At 43.6% G+C, this 26601-nt stretch overlaps 1 protein-coding gene across 1 annotated transcript in view; it reads right to left on the bottom strand.

Moving 5' to 3' along the window:
- The window catches only part of Fam53a (family with sequence similarity 53 member A), a 73094-nt gene extending 49032 nt beyond the window's left edge, over nt 1–24062 (bottom strand). Inside the window, exon 1 of the mRNA XM_004656039.2 lies at nt 23826–24062. The gene's annotated coding sequence lies outside the window, so the exon portion shown is untranslated. The remainder of the gene's footprint in view (nt 1–23825) is intronic.
- Between the last annotated feature and the right edge of the window lie 2539 nt (nt 24063–26601).

The raw sequence follows: 26601 nt of genomic DNA on the forward strand, positions 1-26601 counted from the left end.
TTGATTCTCCAGGACCCATGTTAGCCAGATGCACAAGGGAGCGCAAGCATCTGGAGTTCGTTTGCAATGGCTGGAAGCCCTGGCACGCCCATTCTCCCTCTCTCCATCTATCTGCCTCTTTCTCTCTCTGTCACTCTCAAATAAATAAATAAAAATGAACAAAGAAAACATTTCCCTCTCCAGCTGGAGAGATGGCTTAGCAGTTAAGTGCTTACCTGTGAAGCCTAAGGACCCTGTTTCGAGGCTCAGTTCCCCAAGACCCATGTTAGCCAGATGCACAAGGGGGTGCACACGTCTGGAGTTTACTTGCAGTGGCTGGAGGCCCTGACACACCCATTCTCTCTGTCTCTTGCTCTATCTGCCTCTTTCACTCTGTCACTCTCAAATAAATAATTATTTTTTTAAAAAATTCCCTCTCACCAGGCATGATGGTGCACAACTTTAATCCCAACACTCAGGAGGCTGAGGTGGGAGGACTGTTGTGAGCTTGAGGCCAATCTGGGGCTATAGAGTGAGTTCTAGGTCATCCTGAGCTAGAATGAGACACTACCTCAAAAACTAAAATCCCTCTAAATATTTATGCTCATGTCCATAGATTAGTACTACTCTTACCTTTAGTCAGAGAAGTTTCTTTTTGTAGTTGATAGTGACTACTAGGGAGACTCAAAACTCATTAACGGGCTGAATTAAAATTAAAAGGATTGTTGATTGCTCAGTGCTAAATGAGACATTGATATCACCCTCGCCAAGATTCAGGGAACATTGCAAAAAGGGGACAGAAAGAATGTAAGAGGGCTGGAGAAATGGCTTAGCAGTTAAAGCACTTCCTGCAAAGCCAAAGGACCTAGGTTCAATGCCTGCCCACCCACCCCCAAATAAATAAGAATATAAGAGCCAGAGGATATGGAGGAATTCTTTGGAATGCTATCTTCCAGACATGAAGTAGCCATTGCATTCATGACCTCACAGCAACTGTTGTAACCTCCAGGTACATTTGGAGTTTGTATGCAACAGCAAGAAGCCCTGGTGTGCCCATTCTCTGTGTCACTCTTCTCTCTTCACTCTCTCTCTCTCTCTCTCTCTGTGTGTGTGTGTTTGCAAATGAATTAAAAAAAAAAATAGGGGCTGGAGAGACGGCTTAGTGGTTAAGGTGCTTGCCTGCAAAACCAAAGGACCATGGTTCAATTCCTCAGGACCCACATATGCCAGATGCACAAGGTGGTACATGCATCTGGAGTTTGTTTGCAGTGGCTGGAAGCCCTGGCACGCCCATTCTCTCCCTCTCTCTCTCTCTCTCTCTCTCTCTCTCTCTCTGCCTCTTTCAATCACCCAGGACCTACATAAGCCAGATGTACAAGGCACATGTGTCTGGAGTTCGTTTGCAGCAGCTGGAAACCCTACCATGCCCATTCATATATTCCCTCCCCCTCCCCTCAAATAAAAACAAAAAATATGTTGGCTAGGCATGGTGGTACATGCCTTTAATTCCAGCACTCAGGAGGCAGAGGTAGGAGAATCGCTGTGAGTTCAAGGCCACCCTGAGATTACATAGTGAACTCCAGGTCAGCCTGAGCTTTAGTGAGACCCTACCCTGAAAATCCAAAAATAAGTAAATGAATAAATTAATTTTTAAAAAAAAAAGGTTTGGGCTGGAGAGATGGCTGAGCGGTTAAGCACTTGCCTGTGAAGCCTAAGGACCCCAGTTCGAGGCTCCTTTCCAGATGCATAAGGGGGCGATGCATCTGGAGTTCGTTTGCAGTGGCTGGAGGCCCTGGCGTGCCCATTCTCTCTGTCTGCCTCTTTCTCTCTCTGTCTGTTGCTCTCAAATTAATAAGTAAAAATAAAAAAAAAAATTTAAAAAAAAGGTTTCCCATGCTTCAGCTTCAATCATGTCCATGCATAAGATACAAAAAGACTGGGGTTGGGAACTTCTGGACAGCTGTGTACATGGAGACTCAGCAGACAGCAAGCAACTCATCCTGTACCAGGAGTGGGGTTGATTGGATCAGGAACCTTCCATATCTCTTTACCTGTTTTGAGTCCTTGGTAAGTTCAAGTATAGTGTTGCCCTGAGTTTATTTACCTTTTTTTATTTTTTGAGACAGGGTCTCAAGTATCCTAGGCTGGCCTCAAATTCTGTTATCTGAGAATGACTTTGAACTTCTGATCCTCCAGCCTCTGCCTACTGAGTGCTGGGATTACAGGCATGCTGGGTTTTATGTGGTGCTGACGCTCAAACTCAGGGCTTCATGCATGCTAGATAACATCTGCACTACATCTCCAGCCTTCCCTGGGTTCTGTGAGCACCTCTAGCAAATTAATCAAACCTGAGGAGTATGAGAACCTCAATTTGTAGCCAGTCAGTCAGAAGTTCAGGGTCTGTATTAGTAGTCCTGGGGACAGATTCCCCAACCTATGGGATATGGTATAGCTTTTAGTTAGACAGTGTTAGAACTTAACTGGATTAAGGGACACCCAGGGAGTATCCATGGCTGGTGGGGAGAATTCCCCCACACCACTTGAGGTCACAGAAGCTTTCTGGAACAACTGTTATAGTATGAAAGCAGTGAGAAAAAATGGTTTATGTTCATTAAAAAGTGTTGTATATGTGGGCTTGGAGAGATGGCTTAGCGTTTAAGGTGCTTGCCTTCAAAACCAAAGGACCTCAGTTCTATTCCCCAGTACCCACATAACCCAGATGCACAAGGTGGTGCATGTATCTGGAGTTTGTTTGCAGTTTGCAGTGGCTGGAAGTGGCGCACCCATTCTCTCTCATTCATTCCCCAGCCCCTTCTCTCTCTGCCTGTTTTCCTCTCTCAAATAAATAAATAAAAATAAAATACATTAAAAAGTGTTGGATATGTTGTTATAACAGCAAAAGTATACTAAGAGAATTTCACAATTTAATGAATATCTACAAAAACCTCTAGTTAATATTCCTATTAAGAGTAAAAATCTGAGCCAGGCAAGGTAGCACACACCTTTATTCCCAGCACACAGGAGGCAGAGCTAGGAATATCACTATGAGTTCAAGGTCACCCTGAGACTACATAGTGAATTCCAGGTCAGCCTGAGTTACCAGTGAGACCCTACCTCAGAAAACCAAAACTGGAGTTGGGAGACATGGCTCAGCAGTTAAAGACACTTGCTTGCAAAGTCTGATAGTCCAGGTTTGATTCCCCAGTACTTACAGAAAGCCAAATGCACAAAATGACATGTGTCTAGAATTCATATGAAGTAGCAGGAGGCTCTGGTGTGCACATATACATATATAAACATACATGCATGAATGCACATATGCACACACTCTCTAATATGTATAGGCACACATGCTTATATGCAAACAAATAGGCAAAATAGTTATTTTGTTTTGGTTTTTTGAGGTAGGGTCTCACCGTAGCCCAGGCTGATCTGGAATTCACTCTGTAGTCTCACAGTGGCCTTGAACTCACAGCGATCCTCCTACCTCTGCCTCCCAAGTGCTGGGATTAAAGGTGTAAGCCATCATGCCTGGCTTTAAAAAAATAATTTTATGAGAAAGAGAGAACTGTTACACTAAGGCCTCCAGCCACTGCAATCGAACTCCAGACATGTGCACTACCTTGTGTGCATGTGCAACCTTGCATGCTTGCATCACCTTGTGCACGTGGCTTACATGGGACCTGAAGAGTTGGGCATGTATCCTTAGGCGTCACAGGCAAGCACCTTAACCACTAAGCCATCTCTCTAGCCTGAAACAGACAAAATAATTTTGTAAAACAAGAGTGAGCTGGGTGTGGTGGAGCACACCTTTAATCCCAGCACTAGGGAGGCAGAGGTGGGAGGATAGCCATGAGTTTGAGCTACCTCAAAGTACAGAGTGGATTCCAGGTCAGCCTGAGCTACACTGAAACCCCACCTCAAAAAAATATATAGAGAGAGAGAGAATGATAAAACTTAAAGCTTACTCACCAAGATCAGAACAAAGCAAGTATGACCCTCACACCACTGTTTTCAAAAGATATTCATATTTAAGTTTTCTTTATTTATTTGAGAGAAAAAAGCAAGATAAGAGAGAGAATGGGCATGCCAGGGCCTCCAGCTGCTGTAAACAAACTCCAGATGCATGCATACCCTTGTGCATCTGGCTTACATGGGTCCTGGGGAATGGAACCTGGGTCCTTGGGCTTTGCAGGCAAGCACCTTAACCACTAAGCCATTTTTCCAGCCCTTCAACAGGATATTCAAAGTCATAGCTGATGCTAACAAGAAAGTTCTTAAATGACATAATTATCTATGTAGAAAGTCTGAAATTGATAAGATAATTTTAGAAAGATAAACCATCATAGTAAATCTGTAAGAATTAATACACATAATGGTCTAAGTGAGATCGGGGAAGAGATTGAGTAAAGGAAGGATTGGGGGAGGGTTAATAAAAATCTAAGAGGGTATAAATAAGCCATATGGTAACCTACTTTTGTGGATAATGGCACACCCAGAATCCATACATTGTTACTAGAAAAATTTCAACGCCAGGGATGGGATACCTTCCAGTGAGTTGTTGCCAGGGAGGTCCCTGATGCCCAAAAACATTACAGGCCATTGCCAAGGTTCTTGGTTTCCCACTGATTGGGAAGGAGAGGGGATACTGTGGAGAGTGGAGTTGCAAAGGGGAAAGCGAGGAGGGAGAGAATTATGGTTTATTGTGTACAATTATGGGAATTGTCAATAAAAAATATTTAAGGGCTACAGAGATGGCTTAACAGTTAAGGCACTTGCCTGCAAAGCCAAAGGACCCAGGCTCGATTCCCCAGGACCCACATAAACCATATGTACAAGGTAGTACAAGCATGGAGTGCATTTACAGAGGCTGGAGGCCCTGGCACAACCACATGACCATTCTCTCTCCCTCCCTCCTTCTCTCTCTCTCCCTCTTTCTCTCTCAAATAAAAAAATAAATATTTTTAAATAATTAATACACCAGGCCTGGGGAGGTGGCTTAGCTGTTAAGGCACTTGTCTGTGAAACCTAAGGACCCAGATTTGATTCCCCATTACCCACGTAAAGCCAGTGGTGCACAAAGTAGCACATTTGTCTGTAGTTCATTTGCAGTGGCTAGAGGCCCTGGCATGCCCATTCTCTCCCTCTCTCTCTCCCCCCCCCCTCTCTTTCTCTCTCTCTGTAATAAATAAATAAACAAAAGTATGGAGAAAAGAATTAATAAACAAATCAAATGCTTTCCTTTACATATATATATATATATATATATATATATATATATATATATATATATGGCAACCAACAAGTGGAAATTGAAAGTAAAAACAAAGCAACTTATGTTGAACTCAAAATAACACTGATATATAAATCTAACAAATATGTGTTGATCTATATGAGGAAAACTACAAAACTCTGATTAAAAAAAATAAATTGGAGCCAGGCGTGGTTGTGCACACCTTTAACCCTAGCACTTGGGAGGCAGAGGTAGGAGGATCACTATGAGTTTGAGGCCACCCTGGGAACGACAGAGTGAGTTCCAAGTCAGCCTGAGGTAGAATGAGACCCTACCTCAAAACAAATTAATAAAAATAAAATAAATTAGAAAAGGCTGGGGAGATAGCTCAACAGTTAAAGATGGTTGCTTATAAAGCCTAATGGCCCAGGTTCAATTCCTCAGCACTCATGTAAAGCCAGATGCATATAGTGACACATGTATCTGGAGTTCATTGGTACTTGGCAGGAGGCCCTGGTGAGCCCATGCTTGCTTTCTCACTCTCCTCGAAAATAACTTTTGTTGCCAGGCATGGTGGCACACGCCTTTAATCCCAGCACTCAAGAGGCAGAGGTAGGAGGATCAAGTGAGTTTGATGCCACCCTGAGACTACATAGTGAATTCCAGGTCAGCCTGGTCCAGAGTGAGACCCTAGCTCAAAAAAAAAAAAAAAATTGCTTTGTTTTGTTTTTGTTTGATCTCACTCTAGCCCAGACTGACCTGGAATTCACTACGTAGTCACAGAGTGGCCTCAACTTCACCTTCACAGTGATCCTCCTACCTCTGCCTCCTGAGTGCTGGGATTAAAGGATTATGCCACCATACCCAGTGAAAATAAATTTTTTAAAACAAAATTTTTTATTTTTATTTTTAATTTTTTGATTTTTCAAGGTAGTGTCTTGCTCTAATCCAAGCTGACCTGGAATTCAGTATGTAGTCTCAGGGTGGCCTCGAACTTGCAAAGATCCTCATACTTCCGGCCTCCCGAGTGCTGGGGTTAAAGGTATGCATTACCATGCCCAGTCTTATTTTATTTTTAGTATTTATTTATTTATTTGTAGTCCAAAGTTTTCATTACTGACAGATTTGGTGCCTAGCCAAGGACTGGCTTCTGGTGTTTAGATATCTGTCATTTCTGTGTTCTCACACACAGAAGGGACAAGGAAGCTCCCTGGGGTCTCTTCTCTAAGGACACCAATCCCCATACACAGGATGATCTAAGTATCTCTCAAAGCCTCACTTCCAAATGCTCTCACTAAGAATTAGGTTTCAACATATGAATTTTGAAAGAACAGAGACATCAATCCATAGCCCCATTCAAAACCCCAGCAGTGCTGGGCATGGTGGTGCACACCTTTAATCCCAGAAGTGGGAGGATCGCCAAGAGTTCGAGGCCACCACTGAGACTACATAGTGAATCCCAGGTCAGCCTGAGCCACAGTGAGACCCTGCCACGGGAAAAAAAAAAAAAAGCAGTTATTTTTGGATATGAAAAACTGATTATGAAAAAGAAGAAACAGCCAGATGTGGTGGCACATGCCTTTAATCCCACCACTTGGGAAGCCAAGCTAGGACTGTTGTGAGTTTGAGGCCATCCTGAAGCTACATAGTGAATTCCAGGTCAGCCTGGACTAGAGCAAAAGACCCTACATTGAAAAAACAAGAGGAAAGGGCTAGAGAAATGGCTTAGCAGTTAAGGCGCTTGTCTGCGAAGCCTATGGACCCATGTTCAACTCTTCAGGTTCCACACAAGCCAGGTGTACAAAATGATAGAAGTGCACAGGGTGGCACACACATCTGGAGTTAGATTACAGTGGCTGGAGTCCCCTGGCACACCAGTTTTCTCTCTGTCATTAAAAAAATAAGCCCAATCTGTTGGGGTTGCCTCAAAAAAAGAAAAAACTGATTCTAGGCTGGGAAGATGGCTCAATGGGTAAGAGCACTTGCCATACAAGCATGAGGGCCAGATTAATATTGAGTTTGATTCCTTAGCACTCACATAAACAACTGAGCACACATGCCTATAAACCCCAGTCCTGTGGGGAGTTGAGACAAGAGAATCAATGGGATTCACAGGTCAGATAGTCTGACAAAAAAAAAATAGCAACTCCAAGTTCAGAGAGAGACTACGTCTCAAAAAAATGGATGACAGATGGAGGACAATACCTGTTCTCTGGCCTCTGTACAACACATGTGAATATGCCAAACACATCACCACCACACACCTACATCTGTGCAAAAAACAAAAAAGGAAGAAAAAAAATCACTCAATATGGACTGGAGCGATGGCTCAGTGCACTTTCTGCACAAGCACAAGGGCCTAAGGGGCCCTGAGACAACCTTATCTCCAGGTCCCATATATCACAACAATCCTCCTTACCTCTGCCTCCCAAGCGCTGGGACTAAAGGAATCACCACATCCAGCCCAGAGAATCTTCTGAACAACACAAACTCTGGAATTAGCATATATAGGTACCCTTGTGCCCAGTATGTTCACTTATATGGAGGACAGAACGGAAAGTCAGCAGAACTGCTCCATTGCCCTTCTGCCTAGTCTCGTTTTGAGATGAAGTGTAAGCAAAAGGATGGATCAGTGGACAGAACACAGCCAAGAAACAGAATTCATACAGTCTCATCATCAAAATTTTAAAAAAATATGTTCTGTGAAAAGACACTATCAAGACAATGAAAAGACAAACAGATTGGGAGAAAATTATTGCAGAGAATACATGATAAGGGACTAACAACAAAATATACAAAAAACTTATAGGCTGGGCATGGTGATACACGCCTTTAATCTCAGCACTAAGGAGGCAGAGACAGGAGGATTGCCATGAGTTCGAGGCCACCCTGAGACTACATAGTAAATTCCAAGTTAGCCTCAGCTAGAGTGAAACCCTACTTCAAAAAAACAAAAAAATGAGCCAAGTGTTGTGGTGTACACCTTTAATCCCAGCACTTGGGAGGCAGAGGAAGGAGAACTGCTATGAGTTCAAGGCCACCTTGAGAATAGTGAATTCCAAATCAGCCTGAGCTAGAGTGAAATACTACCTTGGAAAAACCAAACAAAAAAAATAAACAAACTACACCCCAAAAACACCTAACTAAAAAATGGGCACAACTTAGGGAAAAATATCAAGGAAATGCAAATTAAAACAGCAAAGCTAGGACTGGACAAATGCTTAGCAGTTAAAGATGCTTGTGTACAAAGCCTCCTGCAGGTCCAGATTCAATTCCCCAGCACCCCTGAAAAACCGGGAGCACTGTCATGAACCTGTGAGCTAATACTGAGGAGGTGGAAACATAAGGATCTGTGGGGCTTACTGGCTAGCTAGTAGAGATGAGTCTGTGAGCTCTAGATTCAGTAAGAGATTATCTCAAAAAAAAGAAAGAAAGAAAGAAAGAAAGAAAGAAAGAAAGAAAGAAAGAAAGAAAGAAAGAAAGAAAGAAAGAAAGAAAGAAGCCAGGCATGCTGGCACACAGGTTTAATCCCAGCATTCAGGAGGCAGAGGTAGGAGCATCGCTGTGAGTTCGAGGCCACCCTGAGACTCCATAGTAAGGTCAGCCTGAGCTAGAGTAAGACCCTACCTCAAAAAATAAAAAATAAAAAAAGAAAGAATGTGGGTCAAGCATGGTGGTGCATGCCTTTAATCCCAGCACTAGGAGGCAGAGGTGGGAAGATTGCCATGAGTTCCATGTCACCCTGAGACCACATAGTGAATTCCAGGTCTGCTTAAGCTAGAGCAAGACCCTACCTCGGAAAACCAAAAAAATAAAATAAATAAGGTGGTAACACTGGAAAGGTGGAAACGTAAGGATCTGTGGGACTTACTGGCTAGCTAGTAGAGATGAACTTGTGAGCTCTAGGTTCAGTAAGATATTGTCTCAAAAAAAAAAAAAAAAGCTGCGCATGGTGGTGCACACCTTTAATCCCAACACTTGGGAGGCAGAGGTAGGAGGATCACCGTGAGTTAGAGGCCACCCTGAGAATACACAGTGAGTTCCAGGTCAGCCAGGACTAGAGTGAGATTCTACCTCAAAAAACAAACAAACAAAAAAGGACTGGAGAGATGGCTTAGCAGTTAAGCACTTGCCTGTGAAGCCTAAGGACCCCAGTTCAAGGCTCGATTCCCCAGGACCCACGTTAGCCAGATGCACAAGGGGGCGCATGCATCTGGAGTTTGTTTGCAGTGGCTAAGCAGCCCTGACATGCCCACAGTCCCCACCCCCCAGCCTCTTTCTCTGTCTGTCGCTCTCAAATAAATAAATAAAAATAAACAACAACAAAAATTTTAAAAAGATGGTACACTGGAGAGTTGATTCAGAGGTTCAAAGCGCTTTCCTGCAAAGCCTAACAGCTTGGTACCCATGGAAAACCTGACACACAGAGTGGCGCATGCATCTGGAGTTCATTTGCAGTGGCTGGAAGCCCTGACGTGCCCATTCTCTCTCTGTCTTTCTGTGCCTCTTTCTGTCTCTTAAATAAATAAATTTTAAAAAAAACAGTAAAAATAAATAAATATGAATATTAAAAAATAAGGTAGAGGGCTGGAGAGATGGCTTAGCGGTTAAGCACTTGCCTGTGAAGCCTAAGGACCCGGGTTCGAGGCTCGGTTCCGCAGGACCCACATTAGCCAGATGCACAAGGGGGCATACACATCTGGAGTTCATTTGCAGTGGCTGGAGGCCCTGGCATGCCCATTCTTTCTCTCTGTCTTCCTCTTTCTCTGTCTGTCGCTCTTAAATAAATAAAAATAAACAACAAAAATGTTTTAAAAAATAAAATTAAGGGTGTTTTTTTTTTCTTTTTTTTTTGGTTTTTTGAGGTAGGGTCTCACTCTAGCTCAGGCTGACCTGGAATTCCCTCTGTAGTCTCAGGGTGGCTTTGAACTCATGGTGATCCTCCTACGTCTGCATCCCAACTGCCGTGATAAAAGGTGTGTACCACCACACCCGGCTTATATTAAGAGTTTTTATTGAAAGGTGCGTATTTATTTTACCATTTTCCTTGTTTTGTAGTTCTTCAGGTTTTACCTTTGCTTTCTTGTAATAACAAGTATTAAAGTATGGTTTGTCTTTTTTTTCCTCAATTTTTATTACACCTTCCATGAACATAAAAAATATCCCATAGTAATACCTTCCCTCCCCCCACTTTCCCCTTTGAAATTCCATTCTCCATCATAACCCCTCCCCATCTCAATCAGTCTCTTTTTTATTTTGATGTCATGATCTTTTCCTCCTCTTATGATGGTTAATTATACACACCATCAGGGACTTTGGAGTTACTAGATTATCTGTTTAGTTTAATCCCTATACTTGCATAAATACTTGGTGCAGGTGTTGATTGAATGTCTACAGTATTCTCTTGAATTTTGGAATTTGTCAGTAATTTGCTTCACCCAGTCTATTACACTACTTGAATAGTAAGAAAACTCAACACCTAGGGTCACTTTTGCTGTTTCTCTTGGAGTATAATAGCTACACCTGGCACTCCTAAACTGAAGATACGTAAAGAAGGACTTACATGGCTAAGAACAAGGCAGATAATTAGAAAACACAAGCATCAAATTAACTCAAGATGCAAAAATTTGTACACTGTAACACAAGAAACACAAAAAAATCAAGACAATACAACCCCACCAAAAATTATAAATCCACTGGAAATTACCTCCAGTGAGACTGCTTTAGATGAAATGCCTGACAAAAATTTCAACAAAATGATTATATTGGGCTGGGGAAATGGCTTAGCAGTTAAGGCTTTTGCCTTCGAAGCCTAAGGACCCTGGTTCAATTCCCCAGGACCCACATAAGCCAGATGCACAAGGAGGTGCATGCTCTGGAGTCTGTTTGCAGTGGCTGGAAGCTCTGGTGAGCCCATTCTCTCTTTCTCTCTGCCTCTTCCTTTCACTCCCTCTCTCTCTCTCAAATAAATAAATATTTTTAAAAATGATTATATCTGATGTCTTCAAAGGAACCACTGATGCACTTGATAAAAAAAAAGAAAAAAAGAAAGAAAAATGATTATATCTATGTTCAAAGAAATCAAAGAAGGAATCAAAGAAGAAAACAAACTCCTGAAGAACACAGAAAACCAACCTAATAAAATAAGGTCATTAAAAGACATGAGTAAAGGTAGAAAAGGCCAGTAAACTAGAAAAGAAATATAAAGGGAAGAGAAAGGAAGGGAGATGGGTACTTAATAGGATGGTACTGTATATATAAAGAATAGATTAATAGGGGTGAAAAGGCCCAAAGTGAGATCAGGGGAAGAGATTAAGTAAAGGAAAGGTGGAGGGAGGGCTAATCAAAATCTAAGAGGATATAAATAAATCATATGTAATCCTACTTTTGGGGGCAATGGAAAACTCAGGCGCCATAGAAATTTTTCAGTGCCAGGGATGGCATATCTTCCAGTGAGTTGTTGGCCAGGGAGGTCCCTGATGGCCCCAAAACATTACAGGCCATTGCTGAGGCCCTTGGTTTCCTACCAGGAATAGATGGTAAGACCCTATTGCTGAAGACTCCACATACTTGGGCTGCAAGGCCACTGAGAAATCCTGCTGGAACTGAGCTGATAACCTCCTCCATGTAGACTAGCTGACAGAAAACTGGAAGAAGCCATTCTGCATGCAGTTCAATGGAAGAAAGAAATACCACCAGTGAAGATACTCAACAGTGGACACTGCAAGTCTTAAATTTTGCCAGCCAGACCAAATGAGCCAATGGGTGCAATAGTGGCACATCTGTCATGGTGGAAACCAACAGCCCTCTAATTGGACTGGAGGCCTGCTCCATGGGAGGGAATGCATCCATGATAATGGAAGCTTAAAACAGGGGTAGTCATGAGCCCTAGGGGTGTAATGTCTGCTGCTGTCTGGATAAATGTATATACTATGCTTATCAAGCTACCCAAAAAGCACCATATATTAATGCTACTCTCACTTTTGGTAGAGAACCTTTTCATTTCAGATGGCAGTGACCTTGGGATGACTCAGAAGGCATCATGGTACTGGAAAGAAGTGACAGGAATGCTCAGCACTGAAATTTCTCTATCATACCTTCCAAGGCTCAGGGTCCATTGTAGAAGAAGTGGCAGAAAGAATATAGAGCAAGGGTAGGACTCCTTACAACGTGCTCCCCCCAGATACAAAATGGCCTGGATATCCATGACCTCACAGTGCCTGATACTACCTACATAAGACCATCATAAGAGGAGGAAAAGATCATGACATCAAAATAAAGGAGAGACTGATTGAGATGGGGAGGGGATATGATGGAGAATGGAATTTCAAAGGGGAAAGTGGGGGGAGGGAAGGTATTACTATGGGATATTTTTTATGTTCATGGAAGGTGTAATAAAAATTGAGGAAAAAAAAGACAAACCATACTTTAATACTTGTTAATACAAGAAAGCAAAGGTAAAACCGGAAGAACTACAAAACAAGGAAAATGGTAAAATAAATACACACCTTTCAATAAAAACTCTTAATATAAGCCGGGTGTGGTGGCACACACCTTTTATCACGGCAGTTGGGATGCAGACGTAGGAGGATCACCATGAGTTCAAAGCCACCCTGAGACTACAGAGGGAATTCCAGGTCAGCCTGAGCTAGAGTGAGACCCTACCTCAAAAAACCAAAAAGAAAAAAAAAAAAAAAAAGAACCCTTAATATAAAAGGCCTCAATGCCCTAAGCAAAAGACACAGGCATGCAGACTGAGTCAAAAAGCAGATCCTTGTTGCCTCTAAGAAACTCACCTTTCCACAAAAAAAAAAAAAAAGGACTCTATTTTAGGGTGAAAGGTTGGAAATGGTGTTTCAAGCAAATGGGCCTAGAAAACAAGCAGGCATTGCTATCCTAATATCAGACAGGGGAGTCTTCAGACCAACATTAGTTAGGAAAGATAAAAAAGGTCACTTTATGTTGATTAAATGAACACCCCAACAAGAGGACATAACAATCCTAAACATAAATCCACCTAACTTGGGGGCTTCTAATTTCATCAAACACTATTAGAATTAAGGTCACAGATAACACCAAACACAGTTGTAGTGGATGACTTCAACACGCTACTCTCATCAATTGAAAGGTCATCCTGACAAAAAAGAAGCAGAGATGCATTCAGATTAAATGAGGTCATAGAACAAATGGACCTAACAGATGTCTATAGAACATTTCACCCAAATGCTGCAGAATATACATTCTTTGCAGAGCACATACAGCATTCTCTAAAAAACAGATCATATATTAGGACACAAAGCAAATGTTAACAAGTACAAGGAAACTGAAATAATTCCTTGCACTCTATCTGATCACAATGGGATCAAACTACAAATCAATAGCAAGAAAAGCTACAGAGCATACAGAGCATACACAAAATCATGGAAACTAAACAATACACTACTAAATAATGAGTGGGTTAATGAAGAAATCAAGAAAGAAATCAAAAGTTCATATAGTCAGCCAGGCGTGTTGGCGCATGCCTTTAATCCCAGCACTCAGTAGGCAGAGGTAGGAGAATCAGCATGAGTTCAAGGCCACCCTAAGACTACATAGTTAATTCCAGGTCAGCCTGAGCCAGAGTGAGAACCTACCTCATAAAAAAAAAAAAAAAAAAAATCATAGAGTTAAATAATAATGAGAATACAATATACCAAAACATTTGGGACAAAATAAAAGCAGTCCTAAGAGGGAAATTTAGAGCTTTTTTTTCTTTTAATATTTTTTTTTGTCATTTTTATTTCTTTATTTGAGAGTGACAGAGAGAGAGGGAGAGAAAGAGACAGATAGAAAGGGAATGGGCGCACCAGGGCTTCCAGCCACTGCAAACGAACTCCAGATGCGTGCGCCCCCTTGTGCATCTGGCTAACGTGGGTCCTGGGGAATCGAGCCTCGAACCAGGGTCCTTAGGCTTCACAGGCAAGCGCTTAACCACTAAACCATCTCTCCAGCCCGAAATTTAGAGCTTTAAGAGCTTATGTGGAGAAATTAGAAAGGTCACAAGTAAATAATGATTCACCTAGAGGCTTTGGAAAAAAAAGAACAAGTTAAGCCAAAACTCAGTAGACAAAAAGAAATAATAAAGATTAGGGCAGAAAGTAATGAAATAGAAACTAAACAACAAAAAAAAAAAAATACAAAGAGTTGGTTCTTTGAAAGGATAAACAAGATTGACAAACCCTTAGAAAATCTGACCAAATGAAAGAGAGAAGAGACACAAATTAATAAAATTAGAGATGAAAAAGGAACCATTACAACAGATACCAAAGAAATTTTTTAAATCATAGGGATATACTATAAAAACATATACTCCGGGCTGGAGAGATGGCTTAGCGGTTAAGCGCTTGCCTGTGAAGCCTAAGGACCCCGGTTCAAGGCTCAGTTCCCCAGGTCCCACGTTAGCCAGATGCACAAGGGAGCGCACGCATCTGGAGTTCGTTTGCAGAGACTGGAAGCCCTGGCGTGCCCATTCTCTCTCTCTCCCTCTATCTGTCTTTCTCTCTGTGTCTGTCTCTCTCAAATAAATAAATAATTTTAAAAAAAGAATATTATCTTGAAAAAAAAAACATATACTCCACTAAATTTGAAAATCTGAAAGAAATGGATAATTTCCTTGATTTATATGACCTACCTAAATTAAATCAAGATGAGATTAACCACTTAAATATACTTATAACAAGTATGGAGATCTAAGCAATTATAAAAAAAATCTCCCAACTAAAAAAGTCCAGGCCAAGATGGATTCACTGATGAATTCTACCACTTTCATAGAAGAACTTTTCTCATAAAGTAGAAATGAAGCTAGCATTACCCTAATACTAAAACCATACAAAGATAGAACCAAAAAAAAGAAAAAGAAAATTATAGCCTGGAGTGGTAGTGCTCATCTTTAATCCCAGCAATTGGAGGTAGAAGTAGGAGGATCACTGTGAGTTCAAGGCCACCCTGCGACTACATAGTGAATTCCAAGACAGCCTGGGCTAGAGTGAGACCCTACCTCAAAAACACATCGAAAAAAAAATGACAGATCTCCCTCATAAACATAGATGCAAAAATTCTCAACAAAATAATGACAAACAGAATACAAGGATATATCAGAAAGACATTGACCAAGTAGGCTTTATCCCAGAGATGCAGGGATGGTTCAGCATATGCAAACTGATAAATGTAATATAAATGGACTGAAGGACAAAAATCACATGATTATCTCATTAGATGCAGAGAAAGCATTTGACAAAATCCAACATCCCTTCATGATAAAAGTCCTACAAGGACTGGGAATAGAAGAAACATATCTCAATATAATAAAGGCTATTTATGACCAACCTACAGCCAACATAATACTAACTGGAGGAAAAACTTGAAGCTTTTCCACTAAAATCAGGGACAAGACAAGGGTGTCCACCCCACTTTTATTTAATATAGTACTGGAAGTTTTAGCCATAGCAATAAGGCAAGAGACACACATAAAAGGGATACAAATTAGTAAGGAAGAGATCAAGTTATCATTATTTGCAGATGACATGATTCTATACATAAGGGACCCTAAAAATGACCAGCTAACTGTTAGAGCTGATAAACACCTATAGCCATGTAGCAGGATACAAAATAAACACATAGAAACCAGTAGCTTTCCTATATGCTAGCAACAAACACACAGAGGATGAAATCAGAGACTCACTCCCATTCACAATTTCATCAAAAATAATAATAATAATAAAGTACCTTGAAATAAACCTAACCAAGGAAGTAACGGATCTCTACAATGAAAACTTTAAAACACTCAAGTGAGAAATTGCAGAAGACACTAGGAAATGGAAAGACATCCCTTGTTCTTGGATTGGAAGAATCAATATTGTGAAAATGGCAATCTTACCAAAAGCAATCTACACATTTAAAGCAACCCTCACCAAAATTCCAATTTCTTCATGGAAACAGAAAAAAAAAATCCAAAAATTCACTTGGAAGCACAAAAACCTTGAATATCTAAAACAATTTTGAGCAACAAAAATAAGGCTGGTGGTACCACCATACCTGATTTTAACCTATATTACAGAGCCATTGTAACAAAAACAGCAAGGTACTGGCACAAAAACAGACATGTAGATCAATGGAGCAGAATAGAGGACCCAGATGTAAGTCCAGGTAACTATAGCCACCTGATCTTTGACAAAAATGCAAAAAATTGCCAGGTGTGGTGGTACACGTCTTTAATCCCAGCACTCAGGAAGCAGAGGTTAGGGGATCACAGTGAGTTCAAGGCCACCCTGAGACTACATAGTGAATTTCAGGTCAGCCTGTGCTAAAGTGAGATCCTATTTGTGAGGGGGAAAAAAAAAAGCCAAAAATACTCATTGGAGAAGAGACAGCCTCTTCAGCAAATGGTGCTGAATATGTATCTGTAAAAGGATGAAAATAGGTCCTTATCTCTCTCCATGCACAAGAATTAACTCCAAATGGATCAAAGACCTTAATATCAGACCTGAAACTGCTAGAAGAAAAAGTAGGAGAAAACCTTCAAAATATGGTATTGGCAAAAACTTTCTGAATATAACCTCAGTTGCTCAGGAAATAAAACTACTCATTAAACACTGGGACCTCATGAAATTACAAAGCTTTTGTTCAGCAAAGGACACTGTGAACAGAGAAATGAGTCAACCTACAGAATGGGAGAAAAATCTTGGCCTGTTACTCATCTGACAGAGGATTAATATCCAGGATATACAAAGAACTCAAAAAAACTAAATAATAAGAAATCAAACAACCCAATTAAAAAAAATGGACTATGGAACTAAACAAAGAATTCTCAAAAGAAGAAATACTGGGCTGGAGAGATGACTTAGCAGTTAAGGTGCATGCCTGTGAAGCCTAAGGACCTGGGTTTGATTCTCCAGGTCCTATGTAAGCCAGATGCACATAGTGGCACATGCATCTAGAGTTCATTTGCAGGCTGGAGGTCCTAATGCACCTATTCTCTCTGTGTGTCTCTCTTTCTCCCTCTAATAAATAAATAAATAAATCTTAAATAAAAGAAGAATGCAGATGGCATATAAACATCTAAAAAAAGTCCTACATCCCTAGCCATTAGGAAAATGCAAATTAAAACTATGTTGAAGCCAGGTGTGGTGGTGCACACCTTTAATCCCAGCACTCAGGAGGCAGAGGTAGGAGGATCACCAAGAGTTCAAGGTTACCCTGAGACTACATAGTAAATTCCAGGTCAGCCTGGGCTACAGTGAGACCCTACCTCAAAACCAAAAAAAAAAAAAAAACCATGTTATGTTGAGATTCCATCTCATTCCAGTCCAAATGGCTACCATCATGGAAATAAATGATAATAAATGTTGGCGAGGTTGCAGAAAAAGAGGAACCCTTCTACACTGCTGGAGGGAATGCAATCTGGAACAGCCATTGTGGAAATCAGTGTGGAGGTTCTTGAGCAGCTAAAAATAGATTTACCATATGACCCAGCTATTCCATGCCTAGGCATATATCCTAAAGACTCGTCTCACTACCTTAGAGATACTTGCTCAACTATGTGTATTGCTACTCTATTCACAATAGCTAGGAAATGGGACCAGCCTAGATGTCCCTCAATTCATGAGTTGATAATGAAAATGTGGCACATTTACACAACAGAGTTCTACTCAGTGGTAAAGAAAAATAAATTTGCAAGAAAATGGATGGCTTTGGAAAGGATTATACTTAGTGAGGTAACCCAGGCCCAGAAAGCCAAATGTCACATGTTCTCTCTCATATGTGGATTCCAGCTACAAATGATTGGACTTCTATGTGAGTAGGAAGAAAACTTATTAGCAGAGTCCAGAAAGCTAGAAAAGGGATATAAAGGAAATAGAAAGGGAGGGAGGGGGACTTAATAGGATGGCATTATTGTAAGTAGAAGCAGCAAATAATAGGAGTGGAAAGGCCTAAATGAGATAAGTAAAGGAAAGGTGGGGGGAGGGCTAACCATAATCTAAGAGGGTATGAATGGAAACCTACTTTTTTGGACAATGGAAAACCAGAAGCTATAGATTATTAGAAAATCTTCAGTGTCAGGGATGGGACACTTTCCAGTGAGTTGTTGTCCAGGGAGGTCCTGATGCTTCCAAAACATTACAGACCACTGCTGAGACTCTTGGTTTCCCACCAGGAATAGATGGTAAGACCCTATTGCTAAAGCCTCTTCATACTTTGGCTGCAAGGTCACTGAGGAATCCTGCTGAAGCTGAAGTGAAAACCTCCTCCATGTAGGCCAGCTGACAGAATGCTGGAAAGAGCTAGGCTGCATGCAGTTCAAGGGAAGAGAGAGAAATCACCAGTAGAGATACAAGTAGTGGACATTGCAAGCCTTAAATTTGGCCAGCCAGGCCAAATGAGCCAACAGGTGCAATAGTGGCATGTCTGTTATGGGGGAAACCAACTGCTCTCTAACTGGAATGAAGGCCCACTCCATGGGAGGGAATACATGCCTGATACCAAAAACCTATGACAGGGTAGTCATGAGCCCTAGGGGTGTGACATCTGCTGGTATCTGGCTAAAATATATATACTATGCTCACTATGCCCAGTAAGAACTTCTCTTAATGTTTATTCCCATATATTAATGCTATTCTCACTTTTGGATAGAGAACCTTCTCTTTTCAGATGGCAGTGACCTTGGAATGACTCAGAAGGCACCATGGTGCCAGGAAGAAGTGACAGAGGAGTGCTCAGCACTGAAACATCTCTATCACATCTTCCAAGGTACAGGATCCATTGCAGAAGAGGTGGTGGAAAGAATGAAAGAGCCAAAGGAAGGGTATGACTCCTTATAACGCACACCTCCAGTCACATGGATATCCATGATCTTGCAGTGCCTGACACTACCTACACAAGACCATCATAATAGGAGGAAAAGATGATGACCATCATAATAGGAGGAAAAGATGATGACATCAAAATAAAACAGAGACTGAGAGAGGAAACTGTATGATGGAGAGTGGAGTTGCAAAGGGGAATGTGGGGGAGGGAGGGAATTGCCATGGGTTATTGTTTATCATTATGGAAGTTGTCAATAAAAACAAGTTTAGCCGGGCATGGTGGTGCATGCCTTTAATCCCAGCACTTAGGAGGCAGAGGTTGGAGGATCACTGTGAGTTTAAGGCCACCCTGAAACTACATAATGAATTCCAGGTCAGGCTGAGCTAGAGTGAGACTCTACCTCGAAAAGCCAAAAAAAAAAGGAATGCCAAAGTGGAAGTTATTGGTTACTTTACCGGTGAGTCCAGATGCACATCATGAAAGAAGATAGAGTACCATGTAGTGACCCTCTGAGATAAAGGGCATCAGGTAAGCTCTGATGACCTGGGAAGATGTAGGTTCTGACCCCTACTGGCCTGTACACCAGCTGGACTTACTGAGGAGTGACTTCACCTCTCTAGCCCTCAAGGATCTAAAGTTCTAATACATGTTTAAATTATGGCTACTAATAACAAATACATAAAAATTGTCAACTTTTCTTTGAGAAATATCGTTGCAGCTGGGTGTGGTGGTGCACACCTTTAATCCCAGCACTCAGGTGGCAGAGGTAGGAGGATTGCTTGAGTTCAAGACCACCCTGAGACTACATAATGAATTCTAGGTCAGTCTGAACTACAGGGAGACCCTACATTGAAAAACCTTTAAAAAAAGGAAGTATCATTGCAGAAAAACACTGACTTTATGTAAGAAATTTTCCAAAATTGTCTTCTGACCTCCACATGTGTGCTCTGGAACACATGGCCCATGAGCACGCACACACGCACACACACACATAAAGATTTTTTTAAGTTCTGGATAAGTTGGTAAAGTGCTTGCCTAACATGCATGACCTCCTGGGTTCTATCCCCAGGATCCCATAAAACTGGACATGGTGGGGGCTAGAGAAATAGCTTAGTGGTTAAGGCGCTTGCCTGCAAAGTCAAAGGACCCAGGTTTGATTCCCCAGGACCCACATAAGCCAGATGTCCAAGGGGGCACTCACATCTGGAGTTTGTTTGGAGCAGCTGGAGGTCCTGGCATGCCCATATTCTCTCTCTCAAATAAAGAAAAGTTCTAGGGTTCACTTACAATGGCTGGAGGCACTGGCGTGCCCATTTCCCCTCCCCCCCCAAATAAATAAATAAAAACTGGATATCTGGACATGGTGGTACACATCTCTAATCCCAGGACTCAGAAAGTAGATGAACAGAAATTCAAGGTCAACCTCACATAGAATCTGAAGCCAGCCTGAGATACATGAGACTCTCATTTAATTTTTTTTTTTTTTTTTTTTTTTTTTTTTGAGGTAGGATCTTGCTCTAGCCCAAGCTGACCTGGAATTCACTATGTAGTCTCAGCCTTCCAAGTGCTGAGATTAAAGCCACATATGGCCTTTTTTAAAAATTACTACTAATTTAAATACTACTAATTTTTAAAATTTTTTAGCTCTTTGCTAGCTGTTCATCTCTCACCTTCCAGGTTGTTCTGGTAAGCTTCCCCTACTGCCCCCTAGCTCTCTACCCTCTCCTGCCTCTCACATGGCAGGAGCTCTCTGCACTTTCTTCTCTTACCTCCCTAAATCCCTTTTCATGTTCCCATTTGTTCTCTCACATGGGCTTATTACTACATGGGTATACCCATTTTCCTTTCTTTGGTTCGCTGACCCTCTCTCTCCCATGTATATTCCTCAATAAAAAATGTGGTGTTTTTATAAAAATAAAAAATTATTTACTACGCCGGGCATGGTGGCGCATGCCTTTAATCCCAGCACTCGGGGGAGGCAGAGGTAGGAGGAATGCTGAGAGTTCAAGGCCACCCTGAGACTACATAGTGCATTCTAGGTCAATCTGGGCTAGAGTGAGACCTACCTCAGAAAACCAAAAAAAAAAAAAAAAAAAGAAAAGAAAAAAATTTATATATATATATATATACACACACACACACACACACACACACACACACACACACACACAGCTTACGAGAAAGAGAGAATGGGCGTGCCAGGGCTTCCAGCCACTGGAAATAAACTCCAGACATATGTGCCACCTTGTTTATCTGGCTTTATGTGGGTACAGGGGAATTGAAGCTGGATCCTTTGGCTTTGCCAGCAAGCACCATAACCACTAAGCCATCTCTCCAGCCCCACTACTGTTTTAAGTTAGTATTCAAAGCAGAAGGTTTCGTTATGTCATAAAATTTTTGAGGCCCACATAGCGGTGCATACCCGTCATTCCAGCACTCAGGAGGTTGAGGCAGGATCACAAGTCAAAGGCAGTCTGGATTACATAGTGAGATGATGTCTCAAAAAGCTAAAACTGGGCTGGAGAGATAGCTTAGTGGTTAAGGCGTTTGCCTGCAAAGCCAAAGGATCCCAGTTTGACTCTCCAGGACCCACATAAGCCAGATGCACAAGGGAGAGCACGCATCAGGAGTTTGTTTGCAGTGGCTGAAGGCCCTGGGGCACCTTTTCTCTCTCTCTCTCTCTCAAATAAATAAATAAAAATTTAAAGTTTAAAAAAAAAAAGCTAAAACTGCTGGGCATGATAGAAGGCAGAGGTAGGGGGATCACTGTGAGTTTAAGGCCACCCTGAGACTACATAAGTGAGTTCCAGATCAGCCTAGACTAAAGTGAGACACTAACCCCCAAAAAACAAGAAAACAAGTTTTCAGAATTTCCAAAGTACCAGTGGAAAATGCCTAAAGGTTTTCTTGGTTCTACCAGTAAGACCATGTTCTTTCAGACTGGAACCTCCTGACATTCCTGGGCCCTATGTATACACACCTGTATATGAGCAAATGCCTCTGTAACTAGAAGGTCCAAAGTGCATCCATTTAAATGAGAGGATTGCTTGAGCAAATTTTTTTTTCATATTAAATGCTTTGGAGTAGCAGCAAAAGTGGGGAGATGGAGCCAGGAATGGTTGCACATAGCTAGGCATGGAGGCACGTGCCTTTAATTGCAGCAGTCAGGAGGCAGAGGTAAGAGGATCTCACTGAGTTCAAGGCCACCCTGAGACTACACAGGGAATTCCAAGTCAACCTGGGCTAGAGTGAGACCCTATGTTGAAAAGATTTAAAAAAAAAAAAATGGGGAGATGGCTCTATAGTAAAGCACTTGCAGCACAAGCCAAGGATCTAAGTTCAGATCCCCAGCATCCATGCAATATGCCAGGAATGGCAATGCACGCTAGTGATTCCAGCCCAGCGAAGGCAGAGATAGGAGGATGCCCATGACTTGCTGTCTAGCTGAATCAGTGGGTTCAGTGAGAGTCACTGTCTGAAAACAAAGAGGAAAATGATAAAGGAAGACACCCAACACTAATCTCTAGTTTCTAAACATATACACACATAAATGCATGCACCTGCACATGAGTGCCCACAGGCATACAAACATGCATACATGCATTCACTCACAACGCACGCGCACACACACACACAAACCACCTATCCTTCCTGTGGTTGTCAAACTTAACCTAAGTCAAGAAAAAGTGAAGATCCAACCAAAAACTCCAATAACTGTTACCATGGCTCCAGCCTGAGATACACGTTTGCCAACCCTTAAGTACCAAGCTCTAAGTTCCAGGAACAATGAAAGGAATCATTTTATCAAGCCATAGTAGTGACCAGGACCACTACTGGGATTCAGGAGTGACAGTGGTGCTGGGGAAGAATTGTCTGAATTACCACCTAAATAAAGTCTAAACATTTCTGTTTCCATTTTGGAGTACTATCCCAAATTTCAAAAACAAAACCATGTCAGTCACACTTCTGGCCAAAGACTCCCTTCCATCAGGGTCACAAGTGACAGGTGACAAGTTTAGGTGTTTGAAGCAGCAGCGTCAGTAAGCACCAGCTAAATTTCTTAATGTGAAACTGAAGTACATTCTTAAAGTAACTTATCCATCGCCAAAAGTTCTGAGTTGAGATCATTATAAATGAAATGATGTGTCAAGTCTGAGTCTTCAAAAAACGATTCAGGGACTGGGCATGGTGCACACCTTTAATCCCAGCACTCGCACTTGGGAGGTAGAGGTAGGAGGATCGCTGTGAGTTCGAGGCCATCTTGAGACTACAGAGTGAATTCCAGGTCAGCCTGAGCTAGAGTGCCACCGTACCTCTAAACACCAAAAAAAAAAAAAAAAAAAAAAAATTCAGGGGCTGGGGTGTGGCTCCAGTGAGTGGTGAAGTACTCTCTTAGCATGTGCCAAGCCTAGGGTTCAAGCCTCCATAACACACACACACACACACACACACACACACACACACACACAAAATAATGTAAACTTATGAAAACTTAGGCTCACATCTAAGAGATAGCCAATGATAAAATACTTTAAAATACAAAAATTCGAGAGTCAACTTAATACAGATTGATTACACTTCAGATCTGTACTTAAGATTAGGGGAAAATAAAATCCATGCTACACATAAGGCAACAGCCAGTCAGAACGGTGAAATACCTTGTACATCTAATACATCTAATATGCATCCTACCCTCACAGGAAGTCTCAAAGTGACTTACACCCCTCCAGTCTACACAGAAAAGTGATTTCAGAATCCATTTCTATATCACCTTCCACAGGTCTTTGGGGAAGGTCCACACTTGGGACTCCCTTAACGGACCAGACCGTTCTATCTCGTCAAACTTCCTGCTTCTCTCTGGGTACAAAATAACAAACTCTGAGTCCCAGAAAGGGCTGTGGCCCACAGGCTCAGTATGGCGAGAAGTCCCCAAGGCGACACGCAAAGTTGACTCAACAAGTGGCAGCACGGCGGGACAGGCCACAGTGCCCAGCATGCAGGGTGCGCTGAACCTGGGAGCGCAGGACCCTGGCCCAGCCAGAGGGATCCTGGGTCCCGTGGGGATTTGGGGGTGCTGGAACCCTGGGGCGTGCAGGGGGCGCAGGGGTCGCGGGGTACGTGGGCGACGGCCGGCCCGAGGAAGTGGTCCACGCGGCTCGAGCCCTGCACCTCAGCAATGCACCCGTGGGGCGGACGTGCGGAGAGACGCCCGGGCTGACAGCGCGGGGACGTAGCGTCCGAGCGGCCCAAGTTCACGCGCGGCCCCGCGGCGGCGTGCGGGCGACCGGGAGTGCACTCCACTCTTGTCGGGCGGGAGCCGTGCTCGGTACCTGCGGCCGGACGGCGGGCCGGGGCTGGGGCCGGGGCCGGGGCCGGGCGGGGCGGAGCACCGGCCTCACAGGCTGCCCTTCTCGCATGAGGACGACGCGCCTCAGCCGCGGCGGAACAAAACCGCGACCGACGCCCCGCCCCCTCCGGCCACCCTCATTGGCCGCCGCGCAGCCGCCGCCGCGAGCCGTCAGCCGTCCACCCGCACGCCGCCGCCGCCGCCGCCGCCGCCGCCGCCGCCGCCGCCGCCGCGAGCCACCGTCCCTCAGCCGCGCCGCGGGGCGGGACGACGCCTGTGGGCGGGGCGACGCCGACACGAGGCCCGGAGGAGAGGCGGGGCTTCAGGACCTCGTCCTCCCCGGCAGAAGCGTGTCCGGGCTGTGGCACCGGTGCGCGTGCGCCCGCCGGCCTGCGCCGGGGGCTGTGCTGGGAGAGCGGTCGGCGGCTCACCTGGGACAGTGGATCGGACTCTGGGAGGAGGGCGGGTGGCGCGGCCTGCGGGCCCGCGTGGATCCTGTATCCTGAAGCTTCTTCCCCGCGTTTGTTCTTGGACAAGTCGCTCGCCCTCTCGGGTGCAACATGAGGGACTGGCTAATGCAAACTAGATCCGCGTGGGCTCCGGAGCGGGCATAGACAGCGTGAGGGTCGCTGGCCCTGCGTGGCCGACTTCTTAGGTCTCTAGAACTGTGCTGCCTACCTCTACCTCGCGGAGACACTGCCCACACCTGAGCGGGCTTGTCCTCGCCTGGACTCGCGGCCTGCCTCTCAGCCTCCCACCCCGGAGGTTGGCGTCCCCGGCTGACCTCCAGCCGTGGAATGCCGGGGCAGAGCAGGTTCGCACACACGAACTGACGGGTGCGTCCACCCTCCACTGTCTGCAGATTCCAGCCAGACTTATGGGACTTGCTAAGCCAAAGACTGGCTATTCAAACGGTGCCTGGGAGTGGGGAGATGGTCCCCGCCTTGGCAGGGGCCACAACGACTGCAGGAGCATTAGGTATCCTACCAAAAACCCCCACACGTACCGGGTCCCGTGAGATGAAGGAATTTAAAAGAGGCCTATGGGTCCCGGGACAGACACGCTAGGTAGGCAGTGCTGGGAAGGAAGATAAGTGGTGATAAACCACTTAAGGGCGGAGCACTTCTCAAGGTGCTAGGAGGCTCAGTTCCATCCTAGCACCAAAAAAACAGAAAATTTTTAAAAAGGCGGGGGCGCTTAAGGCGCTTGCCTGCAAAGCCAAAGGGCCCAGGGTTGTGCTCTAGCCCAGGCTGACCTGGAATTCACTATGTGTATCTCAGGATGGCCTTGAACTTGCAGCAATCCTCCTACCTCTGCGTCCTGAGTACTGGGATTAAAGGCGTGTGCCAGCCACCACGCCCAGCTTTTTTCTTCTTTTTGGAAGGGCCAGGATTTCAAGGTAGGGTTTCACTCTAGCTCTAGTTTCAGGGTGGTCTCGAAATCCCAAGTACTGGGATTAAAGGGAGACTCTTTCTATAAAAACAAAACACCCAGGCATGGTGGTACACACCTTTAATCCCAGCACTTGGGAGGCAGAGGTAGGAGAATTGCTGTGAATTCCAGGTCAGCCTGAGCTAGCGTGAGACCCTACCTTGGGGAAAAAAAAATTGTCTCAGCAAAAAAAAGAAAAGGGGTCTGGAGAAATGGCTTAGAGGTTAAGCGCTTACCTGTGAAGCCTAACGACCCCGGTTGGAGGCTCGATTCTCCAAGACCCACATTAGCCAGATGCACAAGGGGGCGCACACATCTGGAGTTCATATGCAGTGGTTGGAGGCACTGGCGCGCCCATTCTCTCTATCTGCCTCTTTCTCTCTGTCGCTCTCAAATAAATAAAAATAAATTTAAAAAAAATTTAAGCCAAGCATGGTGGCGTACGCCTTTAATCCCAGCATTTGGGATGCAGAGGTAGGAGGATCGCCGTGAGTTCAAGGCCACCCTGAGACTACATAGTTAATTCCAGGTCAGCCTGGGCCACAGTGAGACCCTATCTCGAAAAAAAAAAAAAAATTAAAAAAAAGAAAGAAATGGGGTTGGGAGGTTGCCTGAAGAGATGGCTCAGTGGTCAAGGCACTTGCCTGCGAAGCCTAAGGACCTAGTTCAATTCCCCAGTACCCAGGTAAGCCAGATGGACAAGGTGGTTACATATGTCTGAAGTTCATTTGCAGTGGCTGGAAGCCCTATGTGCGCCCAGTCATTCTCT

The sequence above is a fragment of the Jaculus jaculus genome, chromosome 11, assembly GCF_020740685.1.
Source record: "Jaculus jaculus isolate mJacJac1 chromosome 11, mJacJac1.mat.Y.cur, whole genome shotgun sequence".
Classification (NCBI taxonomy): domain Eukaryota; kingdom Metazoa; phylum Chordata; class Mammalia; order Rodentia; family Dipodidae; genus Jaculus; species Jaculus jaculus.